Source organism: Etheostoma cragini, chromosome 2 (assembly GCF_013103735.1).
Source record: "Etheostoma cragini isolate CJK2018 chromosome 2, CSU_Ecrag_1.0, whole genome shotgun sequence".
In the NCBI taxonomy this organism is placed as follows: Eukaryota; Metazoa; Chordata; class Actinopteri; order Perciformes; family Percidae; genus Etheostoma; species Etheostoma cragini.
In genome coordinates, this window is record NC_048408.1 from 6,278,614 (window position 1) to 6,298,177 (window position 19,564).

The 19,564-nt window shown below is 41.7% G+C and overlaps 1 long non-coding RNA gene across 1 annotated transcript; it reads left to right on the plus strand.

Moving 5' to 3' along the window:
* The first annotated feature begins 4,387 nt into the window (after positions 1 to 4,387).
* On the plus strand, positions 4,388 to 18,439 carry LOC117955040. Its single transcript, XR_004658941.1, has 4 exons — positions 4,388 to 4,399; positions 10,905 to 10,908; positions 11,736 to 11,738; positions 18,384 to 18,439. It is a non-coding gene; the product is annotated as an uncharacterized LOC117955040 (long non-coding RNA).
* Positions 18,440 to 19,564: the final 1,125 nt, after the last annotated feature.

The following is a 19,564-nucleotide window of genomic DNA, read 5'->3' on the forward strand; positions in this document are numbered from 1 at the left end:
CCCCCCCCCCCCTCCCTCTTCTTCTGTTTATCTTTCTCTCTCTCTTTTTTTGCTCTTCCTCTTACTTCAGAGATGAATACTTGGCCCGGGATCAAAGGCAGACCCCGACCGGCCACTCTGGCCACCACAAAGGGCCGTTGGGCGCTGGCGCGGGGCCAGGTGCTGCACGCAGCCAGGGACAGGCCATGCAGATGGGGCCTGCAAAGCCCCCCCACCCCCCCACCCCTGTGTACGAGAGGTCAGTGGCTAAAGTATCGGAGCGTGTGCTTCCTGTCACGTGATCTGCTCGTATGAGACCGACTCCCTTCTGTTTCACACGCTTTGTTCTGTCTTTGTTTCTTTCTGCGCCCAGCACCAGGGTTGTAATGTGTACAAATACTTGCTCACTTACAGAGGTTACTGTACTTAAGTAGAATTTTCACGTATCTGTAGTCTACTTTACTTTGTTATTTATATATATATTTATAGAAACTTTTACTCTAATACATATCCTAAATAAAATGTATAGTTTTACTCCGGTACACGTCCTCTAAGCAGCTTCGTTACTCTTTACTTCACAGAAATGGGTTTGCACGTTGGAATTGAAGTTAAAAAGTTTTTTTTATCTCTTTGTCAATGTTGGACTTTGAGTTTGATGTTTAACCCTTGTGTTGTCTTCCTGTCAAAATTGAAAATCAACACTTTTGCTTTTTATCAACGTTTTTAGCTTGTTCTTACGTTTTTGTTCCTTTTTTCAACACTTTTGACGCTTTTTTGAAAGTTTTACAACTTTTTACAGTTATTTTTGGAATTTATTCTCAATAAACCTCTTTTATAGGAAATGATACCTAATGTTTGAGTTAGAAAAGCAGTAAGTAGGAATTGTTTCGACTAAAATTTAAGGAATGGATGTTGATGGATAATCACAGACTGGACTAAATTAAATATTACTCAATACTATTTCAAAACAACTTCAATTGTTTTTTTCAAATACTTTAAAATTGAATAAGAGATTTGTACTTGCCAAAGAGCGTTTGGAAGTGTTGAATCAATCATGTTATTTTGGGTAATTACAAGAAAATATATATACGAAAACGGGTCAATTTGACCCAAAGACAACGTGAGGGTTAAGAAGGTGTGGGAACAGTGAATGTTGTGCTTTACTATAACTTTATAACTTTAACTACAAATGTCACGTTCTGGTACTTTTACTCAAGTTTTGCTTTCAAGTACTTTATACAAAACTGCCTCACACTCTTCTTCTCTGACTTTCCATGTTCTTGTCAGCTGTTCCAGAGTGCAGATCTGAGAGTGCGAGACTGCGTGTGCAGCGGGAACTGAACACGCTGAGGTAAACATCTTGCCCCCACGGACAGAAACGTGTTTAAATATTTGAGAAGACCCGACTAGAGTTTAGTCAAACACTTCCCTCTACCATCAGCAGTCTTTGTTTAAACATACAAGTGTTACAGCCAAGTCTGATGTCGCTGAGGCCAGTACAAATAAATTTTGGTGGAGGACACAAAAAGTGGGATAGATAAAACAAATGAACAAGCCCTCGTAGTCCAAATATATATGCAACACCCAGCTTGCTTCTCAACTCCTTCAACTGACACGTTTGCAGAATTTCCTCAGAGGACAGCCAAGATGTTACTGGGGCAGTAGAGGATTGTGGGACTCTTGCATTGCAGACAAAGTGAGATTAGTTTCAGTAAGATTTGTACCAAGTGTTGTAAAAAAGGTTGAAAAGTGAGAACCTTTTTTTGCTCACTGTGCAGGTAAAAAAAAAAAATCCTCTCACCTTGCATAATGTACATTACATAACAATACACATACAGTACAATTGTACAGTACAGTTCTACTATGTAATACAGTTTGGGAAGTTGGAAAGTACTGACAAAAGAGTACACACCCATGCAGCCTGGTGAGTTATAGTATGTCCACACAACATGGGTCCATGTTGTGTGGACATATAACTTTGGAATCAACCCAACAGTTTGTGTTGTGTTGCTTTCTATTACAAGCTCCTGTAGTTTTTTGTTCAGATTTTTAATTTGTTCATCTACTCTTCCTATCCTGAACAACTTGCAGTGAATTTGACCAAAAGTACGTGAGTTAATGTAAGTAAAAATGACATGGCACAATCGTTGACTTTAAAAAGTTTTTTTTTTTGGCGTCTGCTTCAAATGTCTGAAACCAGCAAACGCATGCAGGACGTAAAGGAGCAGAAGTCAACTTTTGGCAAAGAAAAAAACTCAACAGCAGTAGTTTTCCACCCTCTGCATGCTGTCATGCATGAATCCCCGGCTTCAGCCATATGTTTAAGATTAGATGTACTTTTTTTGTTAGACGAGAACACAGTCAACAAAGCACTGCTGCTTCCCCGCTGGTTATGAATCAACTCGGCTCTGGCCACGCCCTCTCCTCGTGCTCTTAATTCTATCAAACACATGATAACAGCCATTACATGAGTGAAGAACAACACAACACTGACACTAAACATGATGGTATGAATCATATTCTTCTTCATATTAACTGCCATACAGTATGTGTGTTGATTTCTGGACAATGTATTTTTATCTGTGGATAAACTGAAAAAAGGAGCATGAAGTCAAATTAATTTTTCTACTCTGATGTAGGTTGTTTGTTACCTACCGTCTAATACCCCCATCTCAGCAGTGTTTCATAAATTAGCGCCCCTGGTGGTGACAGGAAGTACGACCCACAGGAGCGTTTTGCATCTCACATCCAGGATGTGATTTGTGGAAATAGCAGAGGGGAGGAGATTTTTTTTGACAAAACAAGACATGCAATAATTAAATCCCCCTTGCAATATCATGGATATAGTGCCACTCAACCGGCCGTGCCAAAACCCTTTTTTATTAACTTCAATATCCAAAGGAAAATAATTTCAAGAGGAAATGGCACAATGTGGTCAACATGATATGCAGAGCTTTCAAGTCGGAGAGCGAAATACACTTTCACCCAGGAGAGGATTGTTAGTTACTCGGAGTGTATTAACCACCATCTTTTCCAAAACTTAACTAGTGGTTTTGATGTCTAATCTTAACCTTTGTATTGTCTTCACTTTCGGGACCTTCTTGTATCCCTCTGGTCAAAGTGACTCGTGACTTTTTTTTTCTTTTTTTAACTAATTTTACTTCATAATCTATTAACAAATAGTGTCTTTATCTCAATTTCAATTGACAATTGAGATAACATATATGTTTAGGGAATGCAATCAGTCTCTACTAGAATACAATTAAAAATGGAAGTGTGATTTTGGTTTTTGTCCTAAGGTTATAATTCATGTTAAAAATCCACTATGGACAAAACATAAGTGGTCATATCCAGAATAATTTTCTGGGCTGAGTCAGGAATACATGTTTATCACAGAAAATAAGGTAAGGCCATTGATTTCCAGGTAGACAAAATGGATACTTGTACCATTTTTCTTCTTGTTAAAATTTGAAAAGGGTCAATTTGACCCGAATACCATACAAGGGTTAACTGTCATTTCTACCTATTGGCGGCTAAACAACTGTCACCGGTAGCCGTTGTCCCGTAGCTCTGCAGCGGCTAAATACAACCACCAACTGCTGCTGGATTAACTCGTCCCCTTGCACTGTAGACTGGTCACGGTGCAGCACTGTAGTTTAAATGAGTTCTATTTGAGGTATATAGTGGTCTGTTGGCGAAGTAGCATTGATAACTTTGACTCACCAGTATGGTTATGTTTAAGTACCAAAACTACTTGGCTAAGTTTAAAAACCATCGCGGTTTGGGTTCAAATCAGACTTCCTGTTACTTACGTGATGCTGAACATTACGTTGCTCCGTTTGTAAAATAAAGTTTTGTTAGAAAATGTAACTACTAAAACTGAATATCCCTCAACTTTTACCGGCTTATAATACCCGTCTTTGTCTGAAGCGCCCGAGGTCACATAATTCACAGCTATCTTAAAAGAACTTGGCTTTACTTCTTCTCTTCACTCTCATGACTGTTTCACTCCCTTCCACTATGTCAGGTGGAGTTTTTAATTACCTTTGAGATAGTGCAGCTGTTTGGGGCATGGTAACCATGAAGAAAGGGGGGGGGGGATTTCAATGGATAAAGGGAAGACTGCGGAGTTCGCTCTTCAGTCAATCTCTGTACTCATTGCAGTGGATGTGATTGGCTCCTTGCGCGAGTAAAACTTTATTAAAGTGAACCCAGTAATTCTTTGTCGTCTTTTTGTAATAGCTTGGTCCTTCGATTCGGATCCCAACATCCCTTCTTCTCTCCAGGTTTGGAACCTGAAAACCGTGCACGGGAGGGAGGGAGGGATTCTGCTGGTGGAGAGGACGGGTAACGGGATCCTATGGTGGAGAGACAAGATCACTGGACCAAAGTGACTCCAGTGACTCTTTGTCATGTTTTGGTAATAATTTTTTTTTTTATAAATAGCTGTTTACAGGGCTCATGGGTGAAAGTCCTGTGTTTATTTGACCCATCCACCATCCCAACCTACCTCCTTCTGTGCTTTCAAATGGCATCACCTTACTACTGCTGCAAAAGACCAAGAAACAATACACTACCGGTGATATCAGCAATAGGAGCTGAGTGAAGATTTGGAAAGATGCCATGTCCCAGACCCTTTATTTGACTCAAATTAAAGACAACAATTTGATGGACGTTTGATTTGCAGTACTTTTTTTTACATCAAAGTATCACTGTGTGTGACTGTGTGTGGAAGGCATATCTGTCTGTGAGTAGACCCACTGTATGTAGTTCAGGTAACGCTAACCCCCTGCTGTGTAGAGGTAAATAAAGCCAACTAAATAAAACAACATGACAGACTTAACGTGACCATTATGGAAAAAAAAGCACTTAGTTCCAACTCAGATAATGGCCTACTTAACATAGAAAGCCTACTAATTAAAAGAGCAGAACAAAAATGATAATGCAGTTACCTAAATAGGGTCAACTGGTTGGTTGTTTAGCTTCAGTAGTAACTTATTGGCTGAAAATTATGAGCAAAGAAGTCTGATGTTGTTTATCTGTAATAACAGGCATTATTTTCACTTTTATGTGTTCCTCCTACAGAGAAAATAGGCCTGATCTCTCCCTTTGTGGTTGCTCCAGCTGCTTACTTCCACCACCCACACAGCACATTTTCCCAGGCAACAATGTTCCTCCAAAGTTTACACACAATAAATAACGATATGCCCAAAGCAGTTAGCAGTGGCCCCGCACTCCGTTTCCTGGCTGGAGTTGAAATGAAATGGTAATTTTGACTTGAGGAGGATTTCAAAGGGATGGCCTCTACTTTTCATCTTGGTGCACACCACGAGCTCGCCGACACATTCACGCTGAGAAAGAAAAAAGGAAGAAAAAAACAGGAGAGGAGAGGGTGAAAAAAGAAGCAGAATTTTAAGTCTTTCTATGAACTTCCTTCTTTTCTTTTTTCCGCCATCTCCCCACAGAAACAGAGATGTAACGTTGCTGAGATCTCTCCCCCAGATGGACAGCATTTATATAAACAATCCCCGGTTCAGGGAGCGTATGATTGATGTGTCATTGTCTAAGGATTGTTTCCAGGCATTTGAATAGATAATTCAGAGTATTTGATGTAGACATTTTTCTTCAAAGGTCAGTTGTGGGGGAAGAGCAGGGGTGTTCGCTATCTCCCTTGCTATTTTTGCATCGAAGCCTCCAACTAGTCCGACTGCTTTTCACAGGGGAGATTGACTGACACTAGAATCGTCCTTCTGCTAAAAGATTACAAGGTGGTTTCCAAATCCCCATCTGAGATCTGCTCGCTATCTCTGCTATGCAAAATACCTTTCTCACCAAACAAAAGACCGTAACACTCTGTGGATGTGTCCTGTGCTTATTTGTTTTCTAGGTCGGCCTACAGTCTTGCGATTTGAGCAAAACCAAAGATACAGCGGAAGGAAGGAAGGATTGGCCAGGAACTCTATTATCTCAGCAACAGGGAATGAGAAAGGGATTGATGGAACACCCAAAACAAGGTCTGTTGCACTGGCTCCTATCTTCCCATGTGTATAACATCCTTACGCCGCACAAAACCCACCCGAAATACAGCCAAGCACTTTGCACGGTATCTTATTTCCTGCATCACAGCGTTGACCCAGCAGCCACAGCGATATCGAGGGTACGCTTTCCCTGAGTCGGCCGATCACATTCCATTGTTACTCAGCCATGAGGGAAACGTCCGGGTGACAAAAGCAGGGTGTGAAAAAAAAGAAGAAAAAAAACCCACAGTGGTGTCTTCATTATCTCTTAGCTCGGCGGCCCGTGGACGAGGCCAGGGTTAATTGCTGTTGATTAGACGTCAGTATGCATGGCTGAGTGGGCTTACAGATCTCACTGAGGGGACCACAGAGGGAGAAGAGGATAGGATGAGGTCGCTCGTAGACAATGATGTGAAATCAGTGTCAAGTGTTCCTCCTCGGTGGGTTTAGCCGGTTGGGAAGCAGATAAGGAATGTAGATGAGGCTGGATGTGTTTAATCTGCCTCTGTGTGGAGTTCCTGGAGTAACCTGGTAGGATAGTCGTTTTGTTGCCCAAATAAGGAGTTGTGCGCCAAATGAGGTTGAAAATGGGTCCCGCCATGATGAAAAGAAGGCAACCATGGGGATAAAATAGTCTACTTAAAAATGCTGGATTATTTCTCTTATCTGATGTGTCTCTGTTAATAATTCATTCACATATCAATGACTTTTCAGGGATGTTGGTGTGTAGCGTTTTGGGTCCAGGCTGAAATAACTCAGTGACTATTAAATGGATTTCCAGTGAACATTTGCACAGATCTTCATGGCACCCAGAGGATGAATGCTGTTGAGTTTGTTGATCTTCTGACTTTTCCCATTGGGCCACCACCCGGTCAAGGTTTTCACTTAACCCATAACATGTTTCAACGTAATACTACTAAATGTAATACTTTTGTGATCCCGTTACTTTTAAGTCTCATCACCAGGCCACAGTTTTAATTTGCAAAACACTTGATTAAATATTAACTAAATTCATTCCCTGCAGCTTAGGTTGCACTTTGTTTTTAGTGTTTGTTTCCATGCTTACATGCAAAACTAAGATAATGAACATGCTGAACATCATAACTGCTTTACATCAGCATGCTAACATTGTGTAGCTATATCCATAGACTGTAAAAATATAAAAGAAATTGACGTATCAGAAGCGGCGTCATTGGTTGGTTTGTGGACTGCAATTTTGGAGTCTGGAGTCAATGTTGCCATCTTGGTTTTTAGAAACCGCACATGACAATTTTCAATGAAAGGGCAGAGCTGTGAACGATGATGCAACCAAGCCAGGGTTGGTTATGGATGCAATGGTGCTGTATTAACCTAAATGCAAAAAAGGGACAATTGCAGATTTTTCAACCCTTCAAAAGCCAGTTATTCAGTGGAGATTTAGTGGCGGGTATGAACAGACTTCCAGGTACTGGCACCATTCATCTGCGTGTAGGCTACGGCAGTACAGACAATCTGCAAACCAGCCCCACCAACCCAACGGACGACCATCGCCAGAAAAGGCAGTCGGACTGATCAGTCAGCACGCGTCACCCCAAGTCGGTCAAAAAGGGCCTTGGAACACACTGAAGCAATGCTAACTTGAGCGTGCATACTGCACATGCAAGAGACATAACATGTCTCCATAACAGCAGGCGGCGCTAATCTGTATTGTTGCCCCAAAAATGTAAAACGGAAATGACGGAACATCTCTCTAGACCTGGTAAACAGAGCACGCTGTCGTCAGTCATTATTTTTTAGAGAGCATTAGAGAGCATTGACAGTACTCAAGAATGATCGTTGTTGTCATTACTCGCTGAACGGAAGGAAGCTAAAACAATGGCTAGTAATAAGAAGATAATGGTGCTGTCACTTCCGGTTATCTTTGAGCACTGATTCGCTAGTCAAGGGCTAGCACTCCACCAATCAGACTGGACATAGAGTCCGACTGCGGCTGGCCGGTTCAACAAGTAAAATCATCCAAAATAAACGCTGACGGAGCATCCAACTGACAGAGCACGGAACACATCGAAAAGACTCAAAACTTTGCCAGACTGTCCATCGACCAATGATTGGATTGGTGTGACAGCACCTTTGAGTTACCAGCTAACTATCTACTGGCAGGACTCGAAACGACACATTTTCAGGCGACCAAAATGTTACAACTAACATTGATCAAGCGAGAGGGTAAAAGACAAAAACATGGACAACAGCCACTATTTCAAAGTACGCAGTTCTATGGTTAGCGTTGCTAAGGCTAAGCCCAATCGGGAAGTTGGCATTAATCGGCTCTTAGTCTGCACTTTTTTCTCATTTTTAAAATTAATGGGACCATAATTTATAAAATGTGATTCTGTATTGATGAAGACTTGAAACTAGGGATTGAGACCTTAAACTTGTTTTATTAAAAATGTTTATTGAGGTAATATATCAAGGCAGAAGTAGGGTCATTTTTCCATTCTTTTTATTCTTCGTATAGAGTTCCTTTTCCAACCGTGGGAAGCCCCCTGCTGGAAATGACAGAGAATGCAAGTTTAAGACACTAATAAACACATATAAACCATAATATCTTTTTCATCATAATCTATCATCTTAAATCCACCGATGCATTGATGTTCAGAAATCCACATTGATTTACAGACTCAAAACGTCCTTTTCATATGAAATGTAAACCCCCATCACCAAGAGCCATAGACTGATGCTTGTATGTTGCCAAAATGATGTATGTCTTCGTTTGTGTAATAGATAAGCAAGCCCCTTGGTCAAACCTGGGTTATATATATCGGTCCGTTGCTTTTGTAACCAAAATAATAACAATAGAGGTGGTTCAGGGGGAGGTAGGGATGACAGGTAGACAAGGGAGGCCAGGACGTTGTAACCTTCACACCCCTCACAGAGTGAGAGCTCGCTTTGTTTAAATTTCCCAGATCAAAGGGTGCAATGCAAATTCCTGCAGCTACCACAATGCCATTTGATGTTTCAGGGAGCCAAATTATTGTGGTGATTACAGTAGCTGTACACAACCGGTGGAGCGAGCCAAACAAGGGCCCTTGTTGTGACTCTCATTTAGTGGTGTGACATCTCAGCAGCCACTGTCTGAGATGCATCCCACAATAAGAGAGGCTGTTTGGGCTGATAAAGTGATTTGGCTTGGGGGCCCTTTCATGTGCACCGACAGTGGGGTATTTGAGGCTTCAGGGTATTCTCTCTGCACATCCTCACACAGCCCCTTTATTGTGACAATAGTGCCACTGTGTGCAGCGAATCAAAGAGGCTAAAGGCAGACCAACTTTAGCTCAGTGGATTGTCATTTAGAAGTGTTACCATGCCTTGGATTCTATAGGTAAAATTAACAAGTATATATTGTACTAAAACTGCAGGCCTGTATAGAGGCTTTAAATTGTAATTTGGGGATTTTTCAACCTTTAGCCAATTTGGCCCCCACATTTGGGGCTAAGTGACAAATGTGAACAGATAAATATTTGAAATTGGTTCAGTATTGATCAAAGTTTTGACGTATTGAGCCCCAAACTGGGCTATAAGGTAAACCTATTAGGGAATAGCGACTGTTAATGTACGTCCATTAAAATGCTTGTTTTTGCCTCAAACTGTCAAGAGTGTTGTTATAAGTGTTTGATGGGAAGACGGAGAAACTTTCCTTTTTAACTTACGGATCCACACAGTAACTTTAGCTAATAGCATTAGCTATATAGGTGCAGTGTTAGGATCCGTTTGTAGCTGTAGCACACATAACCTCAACTTCAAACTGTCTGCATCCAAAGATAACGTCTATGAATATATTGTGCCTACCTCGTTGGGACCTTTGGACTTTTCAGTTTGATCCGTGCTAACATTTTAGTTGTGAAACCTCCCCCGCACCACGGTCCGGACTAAAATGTTTTCAGACCGAAAGAGGTAATCTCGGTAGTCTCTCCATCAAACTGAACCATGGTACAGTTCGTTTCAAGTGTGAAAGCAATTTTTGGATGGTTGGACTTTTGGACCAAATACATGAAGTTCAGGCAGGCGTGTTATCACTCAGAGTAGACAGCTGTCGGTTATAAAGTAGCAGTTCACTTGTTAAAATGAAAATTTATGAGGTTAACATTACTATGTGTTCCCCCAGCGGCTAGAAATGGTGATACGTTAAACCCGATGCCTTTGAGAAAATCAATTACAATGATTTCTGTTCACATTAGTCACTTGCAAACAAATGCATGGGAAATAGGGATCATGGCTAAAAATACCAAAATTACTATTTAAAGTAACAATACAGTCATATCATACTATATTATTTATCAGCTTCTGTTTTACTTTTCACTTAGCAGCTGTTTTCTGAACACATTTTAGATATCACACCATTAGCAGTATTCTCAAGTCTGAATATTTAAACAGCCAGCTACATCTGAATCTGACGGCACCGGCGTTATTTTTGTGTTTGTGTCTTATTGGAAGCCACAGTGAGTTGAAAGGCTAACTTTGCCTGTGGGAAGGACAGAGCACCATCCTGCATTCTGCAGGCACCAGTGACAGCTCTGATTCCTCGTGTTTGATTGTCTCTTTCATGTCCTCCTCCTGCCTTGAGAAAAAGCAGCAAGGCCAGGGTGGAGGTGAACCCACGGCTAACGGACAGCCACAGCGGAGAGAGATTGAGATGTGATGAGTTACTGCCAAGGTGATGGAGAGAGGCACTGGAAGAGTGTTGGCTTTCAGACACTCCGGGCTGTCTCTTCTTTGTAACAGAGAGCTGCAAAAGGTCCTGGTGGTAAAACTACGTCAAGAACAATTAGCATCATGACAGGAATCTTTCACTGTGAGTGGTGGAGAAGAACTGCTTCACTCTGAGGCTAGTGTTAACCCATTGAAGAAAGCAAGCATTACATAAAGGATGAGTCCAGTCAAAGGCGTAATTTACAGGTGGGAATCAAAACTGGCTAGTGCTACCCACTCCAAAAACCTGTTAAAATTTACTTTACATAAATACAGACATTTGCACCATACATTGATGCAGAAAAGGCTCAAAAGTTGAAATCTCCCACCCACCCTAATGTAGAACCCCAAGTAACGCCCTTGAGTCTAGTTGTAGTCTGGAATGTTCCTCTTATTGTCAACAGATCCAATAAAAAAAAAAAAAAGACTAAAAATCATGTGGTCTATGTATCCAAAGCCTGATCAATCTTGTCATAGAGCTCTATTTGTTTTAAAGATTATTTTTGGGGCTTTTCCCTTTATTAGTTAGTGACATGATAGACATGAAAGGGGGCGATAGATGGGGTATGACGCGCAGCAAAGGGCAGCAGCTCTTACTGGGTGAGCTAGAGGTGGCCCCGAACTCTAACTATAATTTTATTTTCTAAAAAATAACGTGAAATTTGGCTATAGTGTTGCATTGACTGACATGTTCCACTGTAGATTATTTCACAGTAAGTCAGTCTCACTGTTTTGAAGCCTCAGACAACCAAATCCACAACTGAAAATAATCCAACAAATGTTTTATTTCCTCCTTATTGAGTAATATTTGCTAAAAGCTACTGTGCCCAGCTGTTGAAATTATGAGACTATTTATGAAAAAACGATGTATTTGTAGGCCATTTCTAAAGATGCAAGTCTTAGGTAGAAAATAATAAACTCTGAGCTGGGTGCCACAGACAGACTGAGGAAGTTGGAACGCAACAAGACTTACACGTTTGTTTCTTTTAACGTTTTGTAGTTGGACTCAAAAAGTGGGTACAGATCATGGATGACAACAGACGGATGATTAAAGGGAAGTGTTTCTTTAACAAAAGGTCAACTTTAGTCCAGAATTGAATGGATGGAGGAGCAGGCAGGTGAGCTGATGCTGAGATCCAGGTTACAGGCGGTGAGCTTTGAGTTCTGTGACACAGAAGAGACAAACAGGTTGATGCTTGGAACAAAGACCATGAACTAGATTCTGCAAGACGGACTTAGATTCTCAGTTCAAAGTTGGCTACATTTCCTCTTGACAGGAATAAGCTGGCAGTGACCAACCAGAGTTTTTTGTTGTTGTGATTAACAATTTTATATCTTTTAACAACATACAACATGAACATCCCCCCACCCAGACAAAAATCAAGAAAAGATGACATGAGTAACTACAATATTCAAGACCATTTAACAAAATAGACAAACCATAAAGCAAATAAACATATGTATAAATGACAACACCATAAGCCCTCCAGAAAGCTCAGGTACTGTTCCCATTTTCTAGTATAGACACCCAATCTGGCAAACCATTTATATGACTTTTTTTTCAAACACCCTAGCCATCACATAAACCCAACTCCTGGATTGAAGGCACCCCTTCCTTCTTCCATCCTCTTAATCCTTTGTTGTCCTCTCAGGTCAAAGAATTTGCATTTTTGTCCCTTTTTAAGACTTTAATACCACTAGTTTTACAGTACTTTTTGAAATTCATGGTCAATAAGCCTAATTTATATAGAATTAAACCTAATCTAAGTTTAAAAAAATATATATTAATAATTATTTTGACTAATTGTTAAGATCAGAGGAACCTACAGATGAGTTTTGTGAGGAACGAAAGTGATCAATTTTATTTGCAAAGAGCGTTGTATGGAATCCAGTCCATTTTTGGTGGTAATTTGGTTAAAAAGAAACACATATTTCAGATATAGACATTTTTTTTAAAGGGGTCAAATTTGACCCGAGGACAACAGGAGGGTTAAACTAATCTGTCTATCATTAAACTAGCCTGGACCAAGCTTCTTATGTGCTTGTCCATCCCGCTAGCGATTGACCCCTCTCACAGAACAAACACTGTCCCAGAACAAATAATCTCGGGCTGAATGGGACCTGGGTCCCTGCAATCCAACATGTTGCCCCAGTCCAAAATTCTCAGACCTTATCACAGGCCCTCTCTGGCTTGAAAACAGGAGTCTTTAAACAGGGGGGTTCATTGGAAAAGCCCCCCCAGGTGTGTTGATTGGCAATGATCGCCAGGTGTGTTGATTGGCAGTGATCGCCAGGTGTGTTGATTGGTGATGATTGTCAGGTGTGTTGATTGGCGATGATTGTCAGGTGTGTCGCTTTGTCAGAAGCCCAGAACAGAGGTGGCACCCACAAACAGAAAAACAAGTACAGATGCATGCACGGGTGGGGAAACACAGGCGAAAACTGCTGACTATGACAGATGTTGGTGTTATCGTGGGATTTATTGGCTGTAAGACGTTATAGACTATTGTCAGCCTTACCCTCTAGGTACTGCTGTGATTGTAAGCTCAGTAAATTTAAGCTCAAATACCGGGGTTAAGTTCATCCCGGTAGTTGGGTGGGTTCTTTGAGCTCAGTGCTACAGTGCACATCTCACTCTCCGCGGCCTGGAAAAGTCCCTTTCCTATAGAACTATTCCTCTCTGTGCAGGGCATTGTGTTGACCTGGAAACAGCTATTCATTGCTGTGAGAAAGAGGCCCCTGAAACGTTCCCTCTCACTAAGAGAAACATAAAACAGTATTAGATCTAGTTTAATTACACAGGGGCTTGCGGATGGGCCCCTCTTTTTCTCTCGCCGGTGAAAATGCTTAGCGTTTGTTGTCGGTTCAAGGCTCTCCAAAGGATGTGCTGGCATGTGTTGGGTTCTGGCAGAGAGGAAACTTGCGGTGGGGGTGGGGGGGTGAACTGTTATTGTTTGAAAAGCGTGTAAGCGGCCTTCACAACACCGCATCCACGGAAGTGAAGGAGAGAGAGAGAGAGAGAGAGGGGGGAAAAAACTCTTGCGCAGCTTTCACTGACAACTTAACAGGCGAAACCGAATTTGTCTTTTGCCGAGAGATGTCAGATGCCTTGCCAGGGAGAGAGAGATGGAAAGAGGCAGAGCGAGAAAGAGAGAGAGAGAGAGAGAAAAAGCAGACCACAGAACATCTCCTGCGTCTTTTTCTCGCCCTCTCTTTCTTTTCTCCTCCGGTTTAAGACGGCTCGGTGAATGCAACGACATCAAAGGCCTAGCACTCAGAATGTACATTGTTGTTCCAGTAACCACATGAAACAGAAAGGGAGAGATGGAGAAAGGCTGGGAGAGATGGAGCAAGTTTTTTTTCTCTTTCTTTCTTTCCTTGTACATAAATAGGGAGCTATGGAGGGAATCGGTTTAGAAACGGTAGAAGATTAACTCTTTTATCTCTTCATTTCAAAACGTCCTCCATATCCACATCCTCCACATGCTATAACCACTGTCAGGATCTTGATGCCTGACCAACACCGCTACAAATCAGAGGTGTCTCCTGTATTAGGACACACACACACACAGAGAGAAAGCTGATGAGTGGAGAAATAGAGTCGAGGACGAGGTTTGTATAGCTCCACTCCTGACTCACTGTCATTAAGAAAGCCCCTCTGTAATCGGAGCTAAACTTAGAGAGCGACGAGCTCATACGCTGGCACAGACATTCCAATTATGTATAAAAAGAGGAACATTACAGAACAATCCCAAACTTGAGCCTCAACGTAACAGGCTTTATTCTTGCCTGCCCTTATCTTTACACAGAGACCACCCAGGAGCAACAAGTGAGTTCTCACCTTAAGTCTGAGTGTGTGTGTGTGTGTGCGTGCTTTGTACTTTATAAGCGCAAGTGTACGTATACGTGTATACAGTCATGTGTGTGTGTGTGTGTGTGTGTGAATGAATGTGTTTTCCATGTATGTGTGTGCTTCTACCTCCCACCATCTGGGCCCTGTTTGGAGAGATTTTCTGTAAAAATCACAGTCACGCCGTGGCAGGATTACCACTGTGAAAAGCAGCACCTGGAAGAAACTCGGTGCTCCTGCTCCTTTCCCTCAGATGCTCAAAGAAGTTTTCTGGCTTCCCAGCTTGAGGCGCAGGATTTGTTTTTGACCTACATGGGCGTCCTAGGCCTCATGTTCCCTTTTTTTTAAAAAGCAAAAAACACATCTTAAATTCACACTAGGCTGCATCCAGCAAGGTTATTACAGTAGATGTGTGTTTGTGTGCATGCGTGCGTGTATATACACACCATATATATATCATATATAAAAAAAAAGCCAAGGCAATGAAGGCTGATTATCCACACTGAGATGTAAGTCTGTAAATGAAAGAGTTAAATAATGTTAGATTGAAATTAAGTTGCAGCATCTCCACTGAAGATTTCCCATTAGAAAAATAATCTTAGTCCAGGATTAGCCACAATTACAAGTGCTGTGATGTTCCCAAATATGTAATGTCTCCATAGTTGAAGTACCGTACAGCAACTATGTCACATCTTATCTGTATGCAACTCCGTAAACTGCAAAAGAAAACAAGGAACGCTCTTAACCCCTCGTGATGTCTTTGGGTCAAATTGAATCAGTTTTCTTCTTTGGGACTACGTGCTGCCATTCAAAATAATAAAACGGTTTCAAAACAGTATCCTGACTAAACATTTACATATACCAGTCTGTGATAATCCATCAACGTACATTCATCTGGTCCTCACTGTAGTGAAAATATTGCATTTATTCTGCATATTTTACTCCAAAATGAGGTATAATTGCAAAATGAGGTTTATTGACCATGAATTCTAAAAAAGAATTGGTGTAAAACTACTAGTGATCAGCCAGAATGATGCTGGCTTGGGTGATGGGTGATAATGGGTGATAAATGGGTGATAACGTATATGTTATGCTGTGAATAGGCCAAACAGGGAGGACACAGGGCATGGTCGACGGGAAGACAACACAAGGGTTAAACGGCTCCTGTGGATTCAAACATCCAGTGTTAAATGACTTCATGTGATGGTTAAAGTACAGGAAAATGCCACTAGGGGGCCCGCATCTGAGGCCAGGGCCCTCATAGTCTGATTTAAAATGCTTTTTGTGGTCCTTTAAGAAGATCTGACACTTTCATTGTACCCTGCTGTGCTCCTTGGTGAAATCTTCACAACTATTCATCCGCCCTCTCTAAGTCTTAAATCGTTATTTGATTGTGTTGTTTTTTTTTTAACTCAGTTTTACAAAATGGCCTACACTTAACTATTTCTTCTTTTCCAATCTTGCAACACTGCATATGTCCTCATTTTGCTACCTTTTTTCGTGGTTGTATTTGAACTTCACCGTCATTACGAATTGAAATTATGCTTGATTTGTATTATCATTTTAGTATTTTTTAGACGCATTTCCATCTTTGTGTCTGTTATTGACAGTCTATCTTACACTTTCACTGTTTTGTGAAGTTCTGCTTGTCATGCGGGGGAGTGGAGGCTTACATGGCTTTCTGACTCCTACTTCATGTCTTGTGGACCTTGTCATGTTAGTGTTTAATGCTCTAAAAGTACTATATGAATTAAATTATTGTTTTTATTATTATCTGAGACAAACTGGGGAAGAAACTAATACATGTAAAACTCATCGTGCAGCTAAGGACAGGCTATAAAGATCGGAGTTATTACACCTGAGAGGCCATAGTGGAGCCAGCAAACCAAACCATATGTTGACATATTTCTGAGTAAATTAATGTGTGAAATTGTTTGAGTGACTGATTAGTAGCAGCCACAAACTGGTCTGCCTGCTGAGCCAGTCTGACCGTACCGAAGCATCCGGTCCCACACCACCAGGCTCAGGAACAGCTGTGTTTACCTTCTTCTATATATATATATATATATATATATATATATGTATACACTCACATATACATACATATTTTTTATTTCCTTTTTTATTATTTTCACAAATAATTTATTGTATCTTAACTTGCATCTTTTTGCCTTAGAATCAGATGTGGCTTTTATTTTTGTGTTTTTTAAACTTGTATGTTGGGGGTGCCTGAGGCCTAATATTTCCATTGGCAACGACTACTTGTGTAATGTTGTTCACATTGTTGCATGTTAGGGCGTTGCTCATAGATGGAGCCTTGGTGTGGAGTGGTGAATACTTTATCTGACTACTGGTTGGAAGGGTTAACTGCCTTTGTGAGAGTTAAATAGGGTGACTATATAGTAGCTGTGCACTGACACAATATGCATATGCAGAGTTCGCCATCAGATGGCATCCCCCACAATGCACTAGTTCAAACGCTCAGCTGTTGTCCCCCTGGTCTGGATCTCTTTCATTCATACTGTTTCCATGCATGACTGTTTGTATTTTTGCTAAGCGTGTGGGTTTCTTTCAGCTGTACCACTCTCCACTCATGTCCCCCAGCCCCCTCGACCCTACAGCCCTGCGTCACTGTTACCATTTCACCATCTTGACCCGCTGACCCTGTGCTTGGTGTCTGGCAGTGTCAGGGTCTGATGTCGGTGACATCATGCTGCACAATGAGTCCACTGCCACCTCCAGCTCTACTGTCCATTGTCCGGCTGACAGTGAGCGGCCTTGTTCTGGCCGAGGACGGCTCTGGAGCGGCACGCTCCCTCTGTAAATGATGAAAGAGAGCTGGGGGAGGGGGGGGCTGGGCTGAAAGCACGAGCCTTGTTTGGCCGGCCGCGCTGGACACCGACTTGATCGGAAGGCGCCTTTCTCCCCTGACAGTAACTTCTGTGATCTGTGAAGATAAAAAAGAAGAAAGAATGTGTTTGATGTCTAGATTTGAATAAATACCCTGATGTTAATCGTTTCACAGCCTTAATCACATTTGGCGATAACATAGCTTTGTGTGTGTGTGTGTGTGTGTGTGTGTGTGTGTGTATCTCAGCCAGACGGGATTGTTAGTAAGTGCAGTCTTGTTCTCATGAACCATTCGTACAAAGATATACAAAAGGAATTGCACTGTAATCTATATGTATTCCACATATTTCTTACTGTTTGCACCACATTGACTGCTGCTGTATAAGAGGGCCGTGGTCTGCACATGGAGGAGGATGGGTCGGATGGGTAGGTCTTATAACACAGAGCTTTCCAGCGGGGGAGCTTGTGTCCCAGAGGAAAGGCTAAGCAGAACACTTTCATCCAAGAAACCATGTTTGTGTCCTGGGAATTAAGGAAGTACTGATTTAAAGGTTCCATGGCATGAAAACTTTTTACATTAATTTGCGTTCCCCCACCCTGCTCGTGGTCCCCCGGTGGCTAGAAATGGTGAAAGGTGTAAACCGAGCCCTTTGCTCTGCCTTTGAGAAAATGAAAGCTCAGATGGGCCGATCTGGAATCTTGCTCCTTATGAGGTCATAAGGGGCCAGGTTACCTCCCTTTCTCTGCTTTGCTCACCCAGAGAATTTGACCCACCCATGAGAGAGAGACATCATGGCTTTTAAACGAGCAAAGTGGCAGTAGGTCAAGGCCCTTTTCAATGTCCTCTAAGGCTTTAACATTTGTGTGACGCTCCCATGTTTGTTTTGTCTTAATGGTGTGGGTCTCTTTTGGTTAACATAAAGGCGCATGATTTCACTTTCACATTTAGAGGCTCAACCCAGGAGCGTGCCTATGTTCCCGCATTTCCTCTTCATCAATTTGTATCAGATTTTATTCCCCCCCTTTCTCCCGTAAACATAACCCTATCCCTAATTTTAAGAAAAATCTTAGAAACATGTAAACATAAGGCCTAATTTCTGTGACATAACTCTCAGAAATGTGGGACCGTTGGTCTGTGGGACTGTAGGGCTTAACCCCATGCTATCAAAACCATCCACATAGAGTAGAGCCCAGAAATAACTTTGATAAATCCACGTTTAAGAGATGAAAACAAAAGGAGTTAAGAGCAGCTTGTCTTTGCGATTACTCGCTGGGGAAGGATTTGCTGTCTCAGCCGTCCTAACCTGTTGTTTTTGACACATATGAGTCATACATGTGGATGGTGAACAGATGAGTAAAGATGAAGTGTGTTTCCTGGAATTCTATAAGGGATCCACATCTGGAATGGATTCTTTTTAGGACTGCGTTCTCCTGCTGCCGAGCTAAAAAGCTCATATAAACAGCACCAGATCACGCGTTGTTGTTTTTTTAAAACACAAATTCTCAGAGTCAGGTAGCCTGGAGATTGACTTGTAGGCATCTGGCTGCGACAACATTACTAAGCTTCTAAACAACGTCGGATAAACTGTAGCAAAAGAATATTTTTAGCCCTGACTCCATGTGTTTTTAAAGCAGATGTCTTGTCCTTTCACAATCTGTTCCATTAGATACTGATGTCTGATACATTTGATGTGATGATCATCTGTTATACCTTCACTTGCTCAGACAGTTTGGGCCTTTTGTGATGTAAATTCAACATCCTATAGCCCGTGGCCTTTGAAGGATAGAAGAGGCTCAGACAGACCTAGACAGAGAATTTTCTCAGGAATTCACCATAGGTGTCACCGAGACAAAGCTCGCCCCCCCCCCCCCCCCCCCCCCCCCCCCCCTCCTTTGTCAAAAAAAAAAGAAGAAGAATCTTGCTTGCCGCCACACCATATGGAGAATTGTCCCAATTTCTTTTCTTTCATATCAAATGCAGTGCGTTTCAAGTGGAACCGTTTGTAGCGTATACCACATGCGATTTGGGGGCTCTTGTGTGGCGACGCAAACTTTGTGACTTTTTTTGATATCTCGGTGTCTGACAAGTTTCTGTCACTCACAGTCTTGTTTTTTTTCCTATCACTTTTTCTCTCTCCAACAG